Raw genomic sequence first — 20,943 nt, 5'->3', positions numbered from 1 at the left:
CAACATCATTAAAGTAAAAATAACCATAAACAGGTGAGAATCTTTACAAGAATATAGCAAAATATTGAAAATCATAATGCAATTAATTTCTGTTAATGTTTTAGAAAACATCAGAATAGGCAAGTACATAAGCAAGCATTTTACACAACAAAAATAGTAGTAAAGTCAAAATATTTAAAGTGCCTATTCTTATTAATTCAAAATAAAATTATAACCCAAGGAGATAAAACCTCACATATGCCAATGTTAGATTGTGTTTACCCATGAGTGAGTTAAGAATACAAAAATGAAAATGTCTATACACTACATGTTAGCATGCAAATTGATGTGTTCACAATGTAGAACAATTTAGCATTATTTAGCATGTTAAATATTAGCATTTAACAAAGTTAAGCATATGTAACCCTGTAACCCAGAAATTTCATTCCTAGAGAAATCCTTGTTCATGTACTTTGAACGACAAACACAAAAAATCACAAATAATCACAATAATAATAAACACAAATAATCAAGAAAAAATGGAACAATTAAGGTCCATTAGTAACAGAAGAGCTCATCCATTGGAATACTAATACATAAATCAAACTGGATTTTTCCAAGAACATTAATTAGAGAGAAAAATAGCAAAGAAAATGTTGAAGAGGAACAGCTGGGTGGAAGGATTTATTTTGTTGGACATTAAAACTTTATCAGATAGAGCAATTCAGACAGTGTTACATTTTTCTAAGCACAAAGTAAGAGGCTCCATCATCAGATCCACACATATGCGGACACTTACTTTTGTCAAAATTTCATGTGTAAAAAAAAAAAAAAAAAAAAAAAAAAAAATTTCATGTGTAAATACATATCAATGGATAAATGATAGAAATGGCAGTCCACTCAATAATGAAAGTTCTACTGATATATGCCTACATTAAAAACAAAAATTAATGTAAAAATAAATCATATAAACAAACTTATTTACAAAACAGAAATAGACTCACAGACAGAAAACAATCTTATGGTTACCAAATGGAATAGTGGCAGGATGGAGGATAAATTAGGAGACTGGAATTAATATATACACACTATGCTATATAAAATAAATAACAAGGCCTTACTGTACAGCACAGGATATTATATCCAATATCTTCTAATAACTTATAATGGAAAAGAATCTGTAAATTAATAAATCTGAATCACTTTGCTATACACCTAACACTAACAACACTGCAAATTATTCACTAAAAAAAAAAAAAAGAAATTAAGAGTCCCAATATTGTAATGAAAAAAAAATTTAAAAAAAAAGAAATACAACTCTTGGCTTATAAAATGCAGCATCACAAAATCAAATCCAAGCTAACTGTTGATCTAAAAATCAAAACAATAACTTATAGAATGGTACATAAAAGATTATGTTCATGGTCTTTGAGTATGAAAAAGCACTTTTAAAAAAGTCAAACAGAAACATGCAAAAGACTTGAAAAAATCATAAAATAAACAACTCAAAAGACTAATAATGGACTTATCTCCTAATCTGTCAGTCTTACTGTACTTCAGGCTTGCTACTAATACACAATTTTTTAATATTTATTACATGTAAAAATTTGATGAAAGATATTTTAAACGATGAAAAGGTACAAACACACAATGGATACCTGAGAAGGAATAAGGCATTCATCAGATTACAAGAGTAATGATATGGCAATGTGCGAAAGTGAAAGTTTCTCAGTTGTGTCTGACTCTTTGGGACCCCATGGACTACACAGTCCATGGAATTCTCCAGGCCAGAATACTGGAGTGGGTAGTCTTTCCCTTCTCCAGAAGATCTTTCTAACCTAGGGATCAAACCCAAGTCTCCCTCATTGCAGGCAGATTCTTTACCAGCTGCGCCACAAGGGAAGCCCAAGAATACTGGGGTGGATAACCTATCCCTTTTCCAGGAGATCTTCCTGACCCAGGAATCAAACTGGGGTCTCCTGCATTGCAGGTGGATTCTTCAGTAACTGAGCTATCACGGAAGCCCATGGCAGTGTTGTGTTTGGCAGAAAAATAAAGAGGGAAATTGATGATGGGTTCTATATTTGAAGCTGGACAATTAAGGTAATACCGAGAAAAAAGATGAAAATTTTATTTACTTAATTCAGAACAATCAACCATAGAGAATCCATGAAAAATAACACCTCTTTTTTCTCTTTTTGAATTAAAAGTAGAGATATTTTCATCTATTTTTGTTGTTATTGTTTCGGATTTTTTCCAAGAGTTTCTGGCCTTAATTTTGGAATATTTATATTTTTAATTTACTTTCCTTTTTTGATACCTAAACTTCTTACATGCATATTAAAATGGGATTATATTATTACTTTTTAAATATATTTTTGAATGTATTCTAGTTATTAGCAAATTTATTCAAAATTAAGTATTATATTTCATCTTCTAAAGAAATAAATCTTTTCTATGCAATGATTGACCTTGAAAATTCAAAAGTATGCATAGAGAACACATACTATTCCCACTGAATCTAATCACTTAACTGTTGTTTAATTCATTTAATCATTCTTCTTTTGAGAGAACTATATTAATTAGAGAAAAATTCATCAGCAGCAACCATATTTATTTGATGATTTTGTAAGATAGTAAATCAAAGTCTTGAAGAAATATACTATTTTGATAACCACTGCTTCAAATTGTGCATTATTTCTTTTTTTTTTTTGTGCATTATTTCAACAATAAAAATTCAAAATAGGTATTGTTATAAAAGGAGAATTCTGAATTTGTGAAGTTTTGCTTTCTCATCCAATTAAAAACAAGAAAAAGAAGTGACTCTTGATCTTTTAAAAGAAGAGATGATGAATTTTAATATAAACTATATTAAAATCCTCACTTCCTTGAATGATTGAAAAACATTTTCAAAACTATATCTAGATATTATATGTCAGGATACTTCATAACATTATTTCACATATCCGTTCTTTCTGTATAGCTATAACTTTATAGTTATACCTAGACAAAATCCAGAGAGTAAATAAGGAGGAGCTTGGCTCTGATCCAAAGAATTTCAGTTACTGAAACACAGTTTCCTTACTGAATACTGTCATATCCAACTTTCTCCCTACTGAATATCTGTGATCAGTTATTCAAAAAGTTCCACAATTTATCTTCACAAGGTATATCAGAAAGAGTATATAATCATAAATATTTCATAAACTTAAATTTTGTTTTACTTCTCTTTAACTGGTGGTGCCTCATATATATAACCGCAATACGTTAAAATCAATTACACTTTAAATGTATTCCAAATAAATACTGCAATAATCTGTATTATTATTTGAAAACTTAAAAGAAGTGGTATAACTTAAGTAACAGGGTTTACACTAAGGTGTATAAAAACAAAGAACACATTTCCATCATTTATATTTAAATACACACCTTCAAGTATTATAATCAAATATCACTGGACTCGTTTCCCTCAACATTAAATGATAGAAAATAGATGTGTATTTTTTCAGAAGTTATCACATAAACAATATTAAGTTCAAAATTAAGAGCACAAACTAAAAAAAAAAAAATTAAGAGCACATAAAACTAAAAATCAAGTATTATATTATTTGAGCAAATACTGTCATAAATTTATTATTATAAATGCAAATAACAAGAAGAGTCAAGTCTACTGGTTGGATCATGAATTATTTATTAAACAGAGGCTCATGATCAGAACAAGGTATGTGTGCTTGACTTAAACTTCAAGAATTAAAAAATATATATCTAAAGACTTTGAGAGATAATGAAAAGGAATTATCTATTAAGTATTTTTCTGAGTAGGTATCAGCTAAAATTCATGCCAAAATTATATGTAGATTGGAATTCTATTCAAAGGGTTTGTATAAAAAAGATAAAAAATTTTTAACATGTCCTACAATTTTTATATGTGAACTGTATATCAATAAAGCTCAATCAACAAGCCCAAATTGTTCAAAATTATAATAGAAATAGTACAATTTGTGTCAATTTTAAATTTAAAAAATTAATATGTGGTGTCAACATTTTCAAAATTTTATGACTAACTTCATGAGTTAGAAGTAAAAAAATTTATTTGTAATTTATTTCATGTTAATTTATACATCAACATTGATGTATCTCTGCTTGAAGAAGTATATAGTACAAGTGTTTAAAATATTTAATAATGTATTGACTATGAATCTGCTTATTTTTTTTTTATTTTCTTTTGACTTTTTGCATAGTTCCATCTTGAATTTGCTGTAACATACATTTATTGATTAACCGGAAAAATTGTATAATGGTTTCCCGCATTATTATAGCTAAAACTGGGATGGGAAATGGCCTATCTATAGTTTGATTGGCAGAGAAAAAAATATAAATTAGGAAAAAAAGAACAATAAATTGTTAATTCAATTGTGAAGTAATGTGTAATTGATCTAAATATAAAATTAAATTTAGAAGTAAAATAAATTCTGATATAGAAAAATTTGGTAAGAAACATACAGTAACTTTTCACAGTATGGACTTTTCTTATACCTGCAAATGGATACCATCATTTAAAAAAAATTGAATTATATTTTTGAGTCTGCTCTTACCTGTTTTCTTTGTAATAAATTTCTCATCATCTTCCATGTGAGATGTCTATACCAACTGACTAGTTTCAATCTCTCTAGTGTTACCTCATTTCAAAGGGATTTGGTCTTTTTAAGTAATAAGCAGATGGTATCAGTCCGTGTATTACGGCTCCATTTTGTTACAGTAGGTCAATATCCAAACCAACAGGCATTTTACAATGCTTCCACTGTTGCAAGTATGTCCCTACAGTGCCTACATGTGGACAATCAAATTACAGTTATAAGCAAAAATTCATATTATTTATCATTATTCTCTAAATTTCAAATGGCTTTATGCCAGTACTTGTGTCAACAGCCTAAACATCATATGGCGCAAAGTTACTATGGAGTCCAGGACTTCTACCAGCTGTTCAGCCATGTCTGGAACCTCACTGTGAAAGATTTACCTAACATAAAGATTGACGTAACTAGACAGAACACTTTTCCTCAAAGTTCTTGAATTCATTTTGCAATTTTTCCATTTTCTGTCTTCTATTAACTCCACATAAAAAGCTTTGACAAAATAGTACAGAGTTTATTTTTATACTGTAATTCTAGGATGGGAGGTGCCTACCTTCCCTACATTTGCTTTAAAAAACAAATTAAAAAAGAAAACACAAAAATAACATAGGAAAAATTACACTGGTTAACATGCTCTAAGGTAAAATAAAACTTGTTTGGAAATACTCTAAAACTTATCTGGGATATTAATTTATAGAGGGAGACATTATATTTTATTTTATATAGTAAGATTTACAGAAATTAAGATTTTTATCTGGGCAACACTATATTTTTAGAATCGCAAATCATGAATTTCAGCAGAAAATCATATTAGCCTATTAGAGTTCCTAATAAATGATGTCATAAAATCAAATCCATTGGCTATACTGTGGATCTAAAAATCAAAACAATAGGTTATAGAACACAACATAATAGGTTATGTCCATGGCCTCAGAATTTTTTTTAAAAAAGGTCAATAAGAAAAAGCCCAACAGAAACATGTGTAGGAGACCTAAAAGACACATAAAAGAAATAATGCTGGACTTCAGGAATAGCATACTCTTAAACATTGAAGATTAGTTGTTTTACCTTTTTCCCTCAAATATTGTCATTTTATCATGTACCTCTGAAAACTTCCAAGAGAAAACAACAGTCACTGTCATGTTCAGAATATAAGAATTAAATGTCACCTTACAGAATTCTTCACAACTGAGCTTAGATGAGATTTTAATTACCATTTCAAACCACTTATAAAAGTTAAACAAGGCATATTCAGACAAATCTTTTGTTTCTACAGCTGTACATGCTTTAAGAATGGCCTTGAAAATATATTCAAATGATTACAACTCAATTTGATCCAACACATTGAATTGAAATTATGTAACATTGTAAATTGTAAATTATGTAACAATTATGTAACTTTCTAACTTGAATTAAGCATGTGATCTGGTTAAATCAATCTTGTAGAGATTTATAGAATGATGTCAGTGTCAAAATAAGGTCATTTTCTTTGAGTTAATGATAAGAGGAGGGTTGAATATAAATAATAATTGTTTAAATAATTGTTTAATAATTTCAGATTTAACATTAAGAAAACTTAATACAAATGTATCTAAATGACAGAAATGAGAATTCATCCTTCCTCAAGCTATTGACTATACTTTTCAATCATATTGCAAAATATACTTAAAATACTCAAATAATTTTCTACCCAAAAAATGAAGCATTCAACCAAAAAGTTATACATTTTAGCAGTGCTAAATATTGTTCAAGAGTGTGTCACAGCTTATGTATTCCCACAGATGTAACAAATACATCAAAGATAAATATTACATAATGGTGAAAGCTACAATCTAGAAATAAGAAAAATTAAATATAATACAGGCAGAAAAATATTAGGATTTGACTGAACTAATTTAGCAGTTGCACTTGTTTCACTGCATATTATAGAAAAGTACATCTGGGAATTAAGTAACCTAGGACAGATTCACAGAATCCAGAGTAAAAGCTACTTACAAAGTTACTTTGGAGAAATAAACATGAAAATAGCTAAAATAAACTGCTAGATTTGACAGCATATTCTCATTAGATACGTACATCCTTAAAATTTTATTTTTCTAAAACCCTATCTTCCAGGTAATTATCATGATGGAATCTGCAATTTGTCCCTAGATAAGTAGGGAAGAGAAATAACAGGGAATCTAAGGGAGAGAGAAAAGATAGTGGAGTCTGTAGACTGACAATCATCAAGAGGTCAAAAATCTGAACTAGTGTGAGGCTTGAACAAGTGGTGATAGATGAAATGGGAAGCAGAGGTGATAAAAGAGTAAAGCATTTTAAATTATTTTTTAAATGTCAAGAAATACTTGCTCTCCAAAACAAGGAAGAAGGAAAATTATTCTGGTGGTTAAGAATAGGGGTGAGATTGAGGGGTGAGATCTTGAAGAGCTATCAAGTTGAGGTAAAAGTAATAGAGAATAATGGGGTTTCAGTTGAAAAAATGTCTTTGAGAGTCAAAAGCAAAAGTATCAGGGAAGAAAGAGACCAAATAATTTGAAAGAGTACACAGAAATGGAAAGCCTGGTATGCACAAACGTTACAAGCAATTCGAGGACAAAGTTCATTGACAATATTTACGAGTTTCCTTGTTTGCAGAAGGAAAAAACAATAATAGCATGGAAGCTACAAATCAAAATAAAGAATATAGATACTCAACCTCTTGACCATTGGTTATGTAAAGCTAGGATGTGCAAAAGACAGCATCTTGCTGAAAGGGCTATTGAGGTTTTAGTTTCCAGGCACACTGGATTCCAGTTCTCACTGAAAATGTGGAGTCATTTGTTAATTAGAGTATGAGCATCCCAGAAGACCAATCAAGATGTGTGATGGAAGAAGATAGGAGAGTGATTCTGGTGGAGATGCAGAGCCATACGGTGATAAAAGTATAACAGATGACTGTGAAAGTGAAAGATAAATAAGAACATGGCACACAGACCTTCATTCCTGATAGTTTCTTTGAAGAGAACAAAGAGTTGTTAAAATACACCACCTAATATTTTAATGACTTCAAAAATAATTTTGATGACTTAAGGGGTTGCGACTTCTAGGAACATCATTCAAGGTAAGCACTTATAAGGATTTTACTTAATGAAAATTCTTATAATGCTTGGACACACAGAAAACTCTCCAGCATTATACAAATTCAAATCAGTGTACTTGGAAGCTATAATTACAGGTATTTTTCTCTTCTTTTTGCCATAATTTTTTCTTACTGAAATATACTGCTTTCTTATTTTTAAAGTAAACTTTTATTATATTCAAACAATTAATAGAGGACTATTCTGTTAAATAAATGCAATGAATGTGTATTATACTTTGTATATTTGTTTCATGTTATTTATAAGTCTTTGCCTACTGCATCAAAATTTACAGGAATTTTGCATATGTTTAGCTTAATGTAATCACTTTCTAACTGTGCTCTATAGAGACAACCGAGATTCAGCAAAATTAGCTCTAATTTTGCGTCTTTTATTTGTTTCTGCCTCTAGGTTAAATGCGGTATGAAATAAATATGTTAGAAAACTTGAAAATTGTGAAAATCACTGGCTTACTGGAAAGAGTATTCTACTCAAAGATGAAGCTTTATTTTTCAGTTTACTTTAAACAGTCCTTCAAATTCAATCTGTGTCTGGATTTTCCCACCTATAACATATTCCAGTGAAGTATTTCACTTCTCTTATAGAATTAAGATGTATTTTAAGCTTAGGATTTATTATAGAACTATGCTATTACTTTTTCTATGTTAATATTCCTTGAACCACTTTCCAAAGTAAAAAATACCCCCAAAATAAAAATCTATTATCAATAATCACTTTTATTCCCCTCAAATTATTTCCTTCTCAACATCTTATCATTGCTCTGACTTAAGCTGATTCATGTATTACTGAATTGCCTCCTCCATCTGAACTTAGGTTTGTGAAAGTTATCTTCACATATGTATGAAATAGGTATAGTAAAAATAACAACAATGGTAAAACTACCAATCACAAAGAAAAGTTTACCTAGTAACTGTATAAGCAATTGTGCTATTTATTTTTTTTACTTTTAATTCAGTAGTAACACAGTGATAAGTATGCTTTCCTTTACCTTCTCCATTTCCAAGTATCTTGGTCATTAGAGCAGAATACCTTTATTTTCCAAACTCTTATGTCATTAGTAATACCCAGCTATGACAGGTTTATCTTGCCCAGTACTTTGGTGACTTCCTGATTCCAATAAGCTGTTTTGACCAATATCAAAATGCAGAAGTATTTAGAACTACTTTGATATTTTGACAACTCAAAGAAAAGTATTTCTTCCAGATAGCCATGAGAGAACTAACAACTCTTACTATACCTGAATTTATTAATAATTTCCTTTTGAATTGTATTATTGTCAATAATTCAAAGTACAGTAGCAAAGTAAATGGGCAATATTTCTTTATGTGAACATTCTGAATGTGAGCTGCTGTATTTTCAAAATTAACAATCATAGATGTCTTTAAGAATGATTGTTTCATCTTTTAATTTTTAAAATTTGTTTATTATCTCTGCAAAATAAAAAGGCCTTTAAATTTCTTTTGAGTTTTCAAACATTAGTATTCCATATTTTCACTACATTAAAATGTCCAAATATGAGAAAATATTGGAATGCCTATATAATTTTCATGGCTGAGAGCAAAATGAACATGAGCACTGTCCTTTGTTCAAAACCTATTAAGAATTTCAAGATGGTGACATCAGAGCATTAAGCCAAATAAGAGGTCATTATGCTCATAGTGCATGTGTGACTGCGCAGGTCACACAGACCTGAAGCTGGCTTTGAGCCCATATCCATATAGGTGGGTCTCACAAATTCTCAAAACCGAATAAAAAAGAAGATTACATGTATGCATTCAGTCATTTAAGTGACTATGAATTAATTAGCAATGATATTGGGATTTGTGCTCAGAATCTGTTTCCATCTGAATGAAATTTCTATATAAATTCATTTTTCAAATAAAAAATTTCTAAGAGGATTTATGAAATAAGAAAATTAATTTAGGTGTTAATTCTGTATTTAACTCCTTATAATTTAATTAAATAAATATTCTATTAAATTAAATTTAAAAATTTAATTTTTAAGTTTAAATTAAATTTTAAATTTTATTTAAATATAAATTTTATAAATATATAAATATAAATATAAATATTTTATTTTAAATACAAAATTTTAAATTTTATCAAATTAAATTAAAAAATATTCTATTACTAATTTAAGCAAAATGATCAAGATAAAATGTATAGTCAAAATTAGCCTCTTTATTTTAAAATTACACATATTGCATTGAACAAATAAGACTTAAGAGCATAAAGGAGTTCCCTGGCAGTTGAGTGGTTAAGACTCCATGTTTTTACTGCTGCGTCCCAAGTTTAGAGTTTAATCCCCAGTTGTGGAATTTAGATCTTGGAGGAAAAAAAAAAGATCTAAGAGCATAAATGAATGAGTATTTTTGAACATGTAAAAACATCTGGATGTTTTTGAAACATGTTTTAGCACAGCAAGAGCTAATGACTGATCCACCTCCTGCTTGAATAACCCAGTAATGTAATTTGCAAGGGGTTTGTAATTTCACCCAAAACATATTACAATAAGCAATGTACTTACTTTCACAGGGTTTGACCTACATAAGTATTTGTAAAAGAGAAAATCATTGTCCTTCCTGAGCTTAATGACTGTCTTTCTGAATTCACATGCATGTTTACCTGACTAATCAATCCTTCTTACTATTCAAGTTATCTGGTAAAATTAATTTGAAATATAATTGATGGGTTGTCTGTTCTGAATAAATGTGTATGTTACAAATGCAAATGCACTTATGTATTTTACAGCTATGCAGTTTCAAGAACTTATTTCTATCTGCTTTTTATTCACTTTTTAAAATTAAGCTACTGATGCATATTAGAATTTAATTACACCAATTAGTACTGCCACATCAGACATATGATGTGTCTTCAATTAAGAAGTACCTAATGGGTATTAGTACAATTTAGTTTCATAATTAAAGTTCTAAGAACAGCACAAATTAAACATTATGATTACAAAACATTAAAAATCTACTGGCAAATTTAAAGCTGAATATTTTAGCTTCTCCTTTTAAGTTGACTTTTAAAAAGAAAATCAGGATTACCTAAAACACAATGTTAATATTATTGAAGAATTCTTAAAGAGAGAAAATTATGCATACATATACATACATGAGAGCATATATAATAATTAAACCTTTAGGAAGGTATGAAACACTGATGTTATCTAAAGGGCATTGCATGCTCAGTTGTGTCTGACCCTTCACAACCATTTGGACTGTAGGCCAGCAGGCTCCTGTGTCCATAGAGTTTTCCAGGCAAGAATATTGGAGTGGGTTGGCATTTCCTACTCCAGGGGAACTTCCCGACCCAAGGATCAAACCCCCATCTCTTGTGTATCCTGCATTGGCGGGCAGATTCTTAACCACTGCGCCACCTGGGAAGCCCCCAAAGATGATCATTTCAGGGTGTTGTTTTGTTCTGTTTTTCCTTTTTCATAGGTAAATATTCAGTTTATGTGAGCCACTTAGAACTCCTGCTTCAGGGAACTCAGCCCCAGCTGCTGCCCACCTGATCCAAATGACCTTGTTTGCACTGAGGCCATGATTCATGAGGCTGTTCCTGGCCAATGGTGAAGGCACTAGTATAAGAAACATTCTAAGAAACACAGTACTCTTCTTGCAGAAGACTCTGGACTCCTCATTAGTTTGTCCAAAACTAACTAAATCTGTGCTGCAGGCTGAAAGAAAATCTGTCTCAATCCTTCCTTCCCTTCCCTTCTCTTCACAAGGCTCAGAATGCACTGCTGTTTGAAGGCTCCCGACACTTCCATCAGCTCCCTCTCTTTAATGCATAACAGGAATTCCCCCCCCCCATAAATCTTTCATAAACCAATAACTTTTTGGTGTCAGAAAATCTAACCTAATAAACTATCTGATAGGAAATACATGCATATATATTTAACAACTTTTGTCATTATTATAGTACTTATTTTTAAATATTCTTTCTCTATAGAGATATTATTTCTAGTACTATATTCAAAATTAGGATTATGGTAATTTTTATCTTCCTATTCACAAGGAATTATATTTAAGGTAAAAATATCTTTTCCCCACAATTTATATATCAAAAATAAATTTACATTTGTGGTTTAGTTGCTAAGTCATGTCCAACTCTTGTGATTCCCATGGATGGTAGCCCACCAGGCTCCTCTATCCATGAGATTTTCCAGGCAATACTGAAGTAGGTTGCCATTTCCTTTTCCAGGGGATCTTTCTGACTCTGATTGAACCAGGGTCCCTGGCATGTAGGCTGCTTCTTTACAGACTGAGCCACCAGGGAAGGACTTGAAAGTACATTACATCAAGACATTTAAAATCCACTGATTTCAATCATTTCCACTGATATATGTAAAAAAAAAATCAAAATTACAGGCTAATTCATATATTTTAGCATTAACGTAATCATCACAAAAATCCTATAAAATTATTGTGCTTTACTACAGATAAGAAACTCGGTTAAAGAGAGGTGTAATTGAGTGCCAGCTGAGGCAGTATTTTCTTACGTCCATGTACACATGAACACTTACCTGAGTGCCTCAGATAAGTGCCTATCAGGTAGTATTGTGTATTTATCACACATGAATGTATGTATCATGAAAACTGTCCATAGAATTTTGACGTCTTGGGGCGATAATACATTTTAGCTTGTTTTAAATAAATCTTTTTTGGAACACAGTTATGTTTATTTACATATTGTCTATGCCTGCTTTCGGGGCTAAAATAGTAAAATTAAGTTGCTGCAAGAAATTGTATAGCCTCCAGAGCCTAAAATATTTTCTATTTGGCACTTTAGAGGAAAAATCTGCCAATCTCTTACCAAATTGTTGCTCAGTCGCTGCTGCGGCTGCTGCTAAGTCGCTTCAGTCGTGTCCAACTCTTGTGCGACCCCATACACGGCAGCCCGCCAGGCTCCGCCATCCCTGGGATTCTCCAGGTAAGAACACTGGAGTGGGTTGCCATTTCCTTCTCCAAAGCATGAAAGTGAAAAGCGAAAGTGAAGTCGCTCAGTCGTGTCCGACTCTTCGCGACCCCACGGACTGCAGCCTACCAAGCTTCTCCGTCCATGGGATTTTCCAGGCAAGAGTGCTGGAGTGGGTTGCCATTGCCTTCTCCGATCAAAGTAAGCTAGAGTTTCTCAAACCAATGTTTCCTGGTTAAAAAAAAAAAAAAAAAGGAAAGGAAAAGTGACCTCAAAGAAAATACACCTAAAAGACAGGAGTAGCCTTGGCTAAAGGAAGGGGGTTCAGGTTCAAGGAGGCTAATTTATTCCAATCGGAAAAACCCACATGATAACTAATCTTCCAGCATCTTGAGAAGTACAGGAAGAGGCATGACTTTCAGATATTGGAATTTGTGGCAATAAGGGAGAATGAGTTCTTAAATATTTGGAGAAATAAAAAAGCTATGTTTTTCACCATATGAAGGTGGTCAAACTAGTTGCTACCAAAGTCAGCAAAAAGAATTGATGATTAATAGATAAGACGGAAGCAAATTAATAAAGCCCAATTTTATGCCATCATCTTTCTTTTTCAGATGTTTAAATAAAAATACCACCTGCGCTTTTAGTTCTGTTAAACTGTCCAGAAATACTCACCAAAACACAATCCACTGTTGCAGTATGATGAGACTGGGAGAAACGCTGTTTGAACTTGATCTAATTAGACTTTCTAAAAATGAACGCCAAAACTCTGGGCTATCGGGGTAATGCTCCTGTGGGTGGGGCTGATTCAGGGCCTGGGGGCTGCGTCGACCCTGGTTAACAGGAAGTGGTTTCAGCTGACGTGCCTGGGCCTCTGCCCACCCCAGACCTTGCTGGGCAGGGGTCTACCCCTCTTCTGGTCCCAGCCCTCAGCCCTGCAGCCCTTCACTGTGACCCGTCCCCCTGAAGGAAACTGAGGACCCACTGGCACTCAAGGGCCAACTCAGAGCCCTCTGCCTACTCCGGCATCATGGGCTCCTCTGTAGGAGCAGTTGGGCGGGCGAGGCTGTCCTCTCCCGCCTTGAAAGGAGCAGGTCCTGTTCCCAGGGCTTTCTTCATTCCACACGCCCCTCCACGTGAGGGAAGAAGCAGGACCAGGACCGTCTCCACAGGACACGGGAAGCGGGGCAGGGGCTTGGGGATGGGGGCACGGACCCTCCATGCAGGCTCGGGCTTCCTTCTTGGGAGGCTGTGACATTCACCCTCTTTTAAAGATAAAAGTTCTCCAGGAAGCAGCCGGAACCTGTCGTAAAACTGGACCTAATGAAGCTTCAATGAGGGACCCTGGCTCACCTGGCGCCTGGTCCCTCGAGGATAGGAGGCCAGATTAAAGCCCCCTTGGTCTTCAGTGCCCTAGACGGAAGCCCCGAGCGGGCAGCAGGGCTTGAGAGATGCTGTACGGTGGGCTCCGCAGTGGGATTGTCTTGGCGCCTCAGCCAGGGTCTGCGCCACTCGGGGCGGCCCCCCTCCAACTCCAGTGGCGGTGCTAGAACTCTCCAGAAGGGCAGGCCCTCCGAGGCCAGAACACGCCCCTGCGGTGGGTGTGTCCCACCCCGCTCCGCCCACCTCTCCTCCTGCTAGGCTGGGGGGCTGTGATCTGGGAGGACAGTTAGTAAAGTGATGGTCCTCTGGTTACCGCGCGATATTTGGCCTCATTTTTTTGCCCCCCCCACCCCCCGTGAGTTAAGGGAATGGGCTTCTTTCCAGTTTACTGGGACGTCTGCTGTTGCGTCTGTGCGCACAGTTCTCCTTAGGCCTTCACGTGAGAGGAGGGGCTACGCTGCCTCCGCGCTGGAACGTCCCTGGTCTCCACTCCTCCCCGCCTCCAGGTCTCCCGGCCTCACCTGTTTCCCAGAGGCAGCGCTGCCCCCACGAGAGGGTGGGCATCGTAGGTTCACCACCCTCTCTCCACCAGGAGCTGGAGCAGCAGCTCGGGATTAAAAGACTTCTGGAAGACTCTCAGGTTCTACCAGAAGCTCTTAAAGGAGAAACAGAACCTCACTGGAAGCGGGTCAGAGCACAGGGTCCAGCAAAGATGTCCTGCCCCCTGGTTCCCAGGTGAAAACCTTGATCTCCAAAGTCAAAGGGCAGCTGGAAGATGAGGGTCAAGTGCAGTTCCTCGGACTGGTCAAGATGTACCTACTGGCAACTCCCCTTGTATCTCGGCTCCTCTCCCTCCTAAGACCTGAGTATCAGGATTTACCCTATTAAAACTTTGGAAATCAATCCAAATGAAAGCAGACCCTGACTTTTGAGAGGCTGCTCCTGGGGTCGGGGCAGCGTGGCTGGGCAGCGGGTCAACTGGACATTGGGGATTCGCTGCCCAATGTCATGTGTGCCGAGTGGTGTGACTGTGAACCCAGCCGACCAGGGCCAGGAGATACAAGACTTAAGCCCACTCATCCCTCGTCCCGGACAACGTTGGCAAGAATCTGGTTGGCTGAGCAGAAGATGGCCAGGCTCACCGGGACCCCAGGTGCCAGGCTCGGGGAGGAAGTGGGTCTTGGGGTGGGGGGTGGGGTCCCTGTGCGGCACAGATCTTTGTAGACAAAGCGGGAAAGGAAATAAGCAAGTGGGCTCCCGGGAGCGTGAAAGAGATGTTAAAGCCTCTACCTAACCTCATCCAAGACAGATTTGGACTTTTTTCGTTTAATTTGGAAAACTTCCGTCAGAGCTTTAAGTTGTCTTGTATTGACTGCCACTGGCCTCCTTGCCAGGCACCTGGCCGAGGGGCCCCTCACGTGCCGACCTGGGCGCGTGGCACCCCTTCCGGTGCTGCAGCTGCCACGATGCCCTCCAGCCAGGTAAGGCGGTGACCTTACACGGGCTGGTGCAGAGCCTAGAGGGGAAAGGCGGAGGCAAGGGGGATGCAGGCAGGCCATGAGAAAGGGCAGGAAGAGTCAGTGGCAGTGGCAGGAGGGGATGCGACTGGGGAGAGGCTACTGGTGCCCTATGGGGGATGAAGGCAGGGCTGGGCATGCTGGTGCTCCAGGAACGGCACCAGGTGGGTGGACAAGAGGTAGCAGGCCTCAATTTGGAGCTGCTCAGTGTCTCTTCCCCGCGGCAGGCAGGCAGGATAGGGCTGACATACCCCTTCAAGACAGAGTCACTGTTAGACTCTACTCCTGTCCCCTAACTTGGCGGTGTGACCGCCAGAAGGCACCTGCCCGCCCTGGGTTCTCTTGGTGGGCCATGATCTCAAAAGGTGTAATGCTAAAAAACAAAAAGGATTGGCAGGTCCAAGCCGAAAGATTAGGTTAAACAAGTGCTCATGTTGCGTCTATGAGCGGCTCTTTTCCACTTAATCTACTCTTTATAGGGACATAGAACTCCCTTTCAGAGCTAACATCTGAAAAAGAGTTAAAATGCATACATTTGTCCATTGATTCATTCACTTAAACAATGCACTAACCACAAACTTGAGATTAGATTTTGTTCAACGTGCTGATGAACAGGAGGGAAAGAGTTTCTCAGGCTTACAGACGGTATAAATACTAATCTGACTGAATTAACATTTATTGGAAAGGCAGCAGATGGTAAATCACTCTAGGAGGGCAACTGAGGAGAGTATATGAAGAACACCTGGTAAACTAGACTGGACGACTTTACCAAAACCAACAGGATGATTTCCAATACAAATTTATTCATGACTTTCCCTCCGCGTTTCTTGATTTCTGTATGTTCTCAATGATGCAGGGTATAATGTGACTATAAGATCTTAAGATCATCTGTATCCTTAATCACACAATTTATGAAATGATTTGTTGAAGGGAAGTTTTTGTCTAATTCTGACATACTCTTTCAGCCTACCACATAGTGGTCAGCATAGAAATTTATTTTCTTTTTATAAAGAATTGTATTTCTTTTCTTTCTTTTTTTACCTCTGGATAAGTTCTGTTTCTTGGACAACATATTATAAACATTTATATCTCAAATTTTCCTTTTGTTAAAGAACATCTCAAGTGTTTTTTTCAGAAGTCTGAGAATTAATTTGGTTATTTTTTAAGATTTATGAAAATTGATTAGCTAAAGACATTATCCATTCTTCCTTAAAGAATTCTAGTAAAGGAGAGCTCTTCTATACCTGTATAGATGTTATTTCTTGGTCAGCTGGTATCTAATGTTAGTGATAAAGATCTGATATCAGTATATTTTTTTTCTGTTTAGATAACTTTTTTCTCATTGTTAATCTATTTATTTACAAAGTATCACCAGGATTTGTTAAGATGACTGTAGCTCAATGAAAACTTTTACTTTGTTGCTTATAAATCTGTTTAGTGTAGATTTTTCTTCCCTCGCTAATTTAGCATCCACAATGCTACCTATTCTTTCTGTGTTCAGAGTTCATGGTAAATGGATGTTGGACCATCTGGATTTATCCTCCAATTAATCTAAAATGGCATAACTAAGTTAGCACAAAAAAAACACTCTAGCTGATTTTCAGAAAAAAAGAATTTCCTAGTAGCAAGTATTGCAGTGAATAAACCTCTGAGTGAATATTGCATGGATGTAATGGGAGGAACAGGTGACCTGTTTTAGAATGAGTAGCATTAATTAGTTAAATGGTAAGATCCATACGTCTCATGAGAATTGGCTTGTTGACTAGATGCTTTGAAAATTATGACACCTGTAGCAAATTCTGTGTCTGTCAGATTTTACACGTAAGGGCAATTTGCCTTCTCTGGCTTCTTCCAAGATCATCACTAACAGTGTTTACTCAAAATATCTCCAGTAGGGCTTTTCACACTTTGAAGTATTTTTTCCTAGTTTTGCAGTTATCCTCTGTGAAAGGCCTTGTGGATAAGACAAACATGGGACCTTCATTTATGCTTTTATTTTTCTGATGGTTTTCGGTTTGCCATTTTTTTATATTATTGTTATTAACTGAAAACATCAGTAAGATCTTGCCAATCTTTCAGTTTCTCGTTTGAGTCTCCATTTGTGGAGAACCTGTGCCCATTGATTGCTAGGTCAGGTGCTGCTTTTTAAATGTAGCCTATTGAATAAGCAGCCATACAGGGCCCTGCGAAATCAAGTCCGTGCATCCGAGAGTCGGTGCGTCCCGCCCTTACCCACGCAGCTTTCAGTCATGGCCTGCGGCAAGGCGCACCTCGGAAAGCCCCCCCCCGAAATTCCAGGCCACCGCGGTGGTGGATGGCGCCTTCAAGGAGGTGAGCCTTTCCGACTACAAAGGGAAGTACGTGGTCCTCTTTTTCTACCCGCTGGACTTTACCTTTGTGTGCCCCACGGAGATCGTAGCTTTCAGCGACCGTGCTGCGGAGTTCCACAAGCTGAACTGCGAGGTGCTGGGCGTCTCCGTGGACTCTCAGTTCACCCACCTGGCTTGGATCAACACTCCCCGGAAGGAGGGAGGCTTGGGCCCGCTGAACATCCCCCTGCTGGCTGATGTAACCAGAAAGTTATCCAGTGATTATGGCGTGCTGAAGGAAGATGAGGGGGTCGCCTACAGGGGCCTCTTTGTCATCGACGGCAAGGGTGTCCTTCGCCAAATCACCGTCAATGATTTTCCCGTGGGACGCTCCGTGGATGAAGCTCTGAGGCTGGTCCAGGCTTTCCAGTACACAGATGAGCACAGGGAAGTCTGCCCCGCCGGCTGGACACCAGGCAGTGACACAATCAAGCCCAACGTGAACGACAGCAAGGAATATTTCTCCAAATACAACTAGGCTGGCAGATGGTGGCACGCCTGGGCTCTTGGCCTGCCTCTAGGCCCCTACCTGTGTCCTGTACTGACCCAGGAAATGCCAGACCTGCTCCTTCAGACTCCACAGTCCATGACCACAGAGTGTTAGGCCAAGTCCTTCTCAAGCTCCCAGCTGCGAGCTGGTGAATGGTGACCCCCTCCTTGGAGCCCACATAACTGAGAACAGGCCTATAGGTGACTAATAAAGCATTAGGGACAGATCTGAAAAAAAAAAAATAAGCAGCCATACACAAGTTATTTTTTCCCATTGCACTCAGCATTTTACCCATACCTATTCTAAGGGGCTTCCCAGGTGGCACTGGTGGTAAAGAATCAATCTGTCAATGCAGGAGACATAAGAGACACGTGTTCGATCCCTGGGTCAGAAAGATCCCCTGGAGGAGGGAATGGCAATCCATTACAGTATTCTTACCTGGAGAATCCCATAGACAGAGAAGCCTGACAGGCTACAGTCCAAAGGGCTGCAAAGTTGAACACGACTGAAGCAACTTAGCATACATTGATCTGAGATTAATCATCTTTCCTGAGATTATTGATATTAATAGAATGAGGTAGTTCACCTATGCTATTCCTGTGTGTAACGTGGTGTTCAATATTGGTCCCACTTAGTTATTTTATAGTTAAATGTCCTTTACAACAGAAGATTTCTCATTTTGCTGAAGGAGCTTGTGGGAGAAATTTGTAATGTGGAAACACTGTGTTTCATCATTTCACTTTTTTCCACTCTTTCCAAAATTGCTTAAATTTCCAGAAGGAACAAGGGAAAGAGATTACTAATAGACTCAAAAAGGACTGTGAAAATAAGGAAGCAAGATCCAAATACAGACTGTCTGGATCCAGAAATAGACTTTTAACCAGATGCTATCTATTAAGAAACCAAGGAAATTCTAAGCACAAAATGCAAAAGTATAACTTCATCTGTATGGCAGATAATGGATGAAAAATAGCTGCAAAATTACTGATAATGTTCTGGTTTTTAAATAAGGCTGTATTCACATGCATTCATTCTATTAATGTCTCATAAGTTATGTTTTAATGAAATATTAGGTAATAGAAATAAAATGCAATGAAGTAAGATAACTTGCCACACATTGCAACATAAAGCAAAAGTATAATTGACTACAGGCAAACTTTTATGTAGCCAGACATTTCACTATGTAAATAGATAACTTTTAGTCCAGGAAATCATAAAAATCACACTTTTTACATCCCAAAAGATGTAATGGAACAAATTAATCATAAACAAGGATCTCCTGAGGTCAATTCATCATATTACATAGTTAAAAAATAAAATTTGAAGTCCTAAACCTATAAAAAATGAAGATAGCTAAGCGCAGATAATTTAAGTTGAATATCTTTTGTTCACTAGACATATTTAATTTTTGTAAAGTTTAGAACTACCTGGATTATTATTGTGACTATGCACATTAAAATTGCATTTTAATAATGTATTTTTAAACTTTGTATGTACCAATTCATTATGGTGGAGGCAGATGTAAAACAAAAATAAATTAATAAATTATCAGCTGAATAATCAATGTGTAAGTCAGCGATATGTATTGATCCTTTAATTTTTAAATCATGTGATTCATACACACACAGTTCAAATTATAGACCCAGAGATATGGTGTATTTGTACTTGTATAAGCTTAATATTAGCATGATAGTTAACAAAGAAAATATATGATGTAATTAAAAATATAACTAAACATCACTCAGGGGAATTACTCATTAAATATAATATATGTTTAATATGTGTCTTTAATGCCTTGAATTAACTCCCTGTGAGATTCTAGACTTAATCTTATTTCATCAAATGTTCCAAAGTCTTTGGTTCTGATCAGTTCAGTTCAGTCGCTCAGTCATGTCTGACTTTCTATAACCCCATAGACTGCAGTATGCCAGGCCTCCCTGTCCATCACCAACACCCAGAGCCTACTCAAACTCATGTCCATTGAGTCAGTGATGCCATACAACCATCTCATCCTCTGTTGTCCCCTTCTCTTTTGCCCTCATTCTTTCCCAGCATAAGGATCTTTTCCAATGAGTCAGTTCTTCGCATCAGGTGGCCAAAGTGTTGGAGTTTCAGCTTCAACATCAACCCTTCCAAAAATATTCAGGACTAATTTCTTTAGGATTAACTGGTTGGATCTTCTTGAAGTCCAAGGGACTCTCAAGAGTCTTCTCCAACACCACAGTTCAAAAGCATCAATTCTTCAGCAATCAGCTGTCTTTATAGTCCAACTCTCATGTCCATAAATAACTATTGTAAAAACCATAGCTTTGACTAGACAGACCTTTGTTGGCAAAGTAATGTCTCTGTTTTTAAATAAGCCGTCTAGGTTGGCAATAGCTTTTCTTCCAAGGAGCCAGTGTCTTTTAATTTTATGGCCTCAGTCACCATCTGCAGTGATTTTGGAGCCCCCTCCAAATAAAGTCTATCACTGTTTTCATTGTTTCCCCATCTATTTGCCATGAAGTG

General features: G+C 36.4%; 1 pseudogene across 1 annotated transcript; it reads left to right on the top strand.

The window, feature by feature from the left end:
- The first annotated feature begins 17,810 nt into the window (after positions 1–17,810).
- Positions 17,811–18,664, top strand: LOC122694117 (annotated as a pseudogene). The gene has a single exon (XR_006341120.1). The product of XR_006341120.1 is annotated as a peroxiredoxin-2-like (transcript).
- Positions 18,665–20,943: the final 2,279 nt, after the last annotated feature.

This window comes from Cervus elaphus, chromosome 5, assembly GCF_910594005.1.
Source record: "Cervus elaphus chromosome 5, mCerEla1.1, whole genome shotgun sequence".
In the NCBI taxonomy this organism is placed as follows: Eukaryota; Metazoa; Chordata; class Mammalia; order Artiodactyla; family Cervidae; genus Cervus; species Cervus elaphus.
This window is presented reverse-complemented; position numbering and strand designations above follow the sequence as displayed.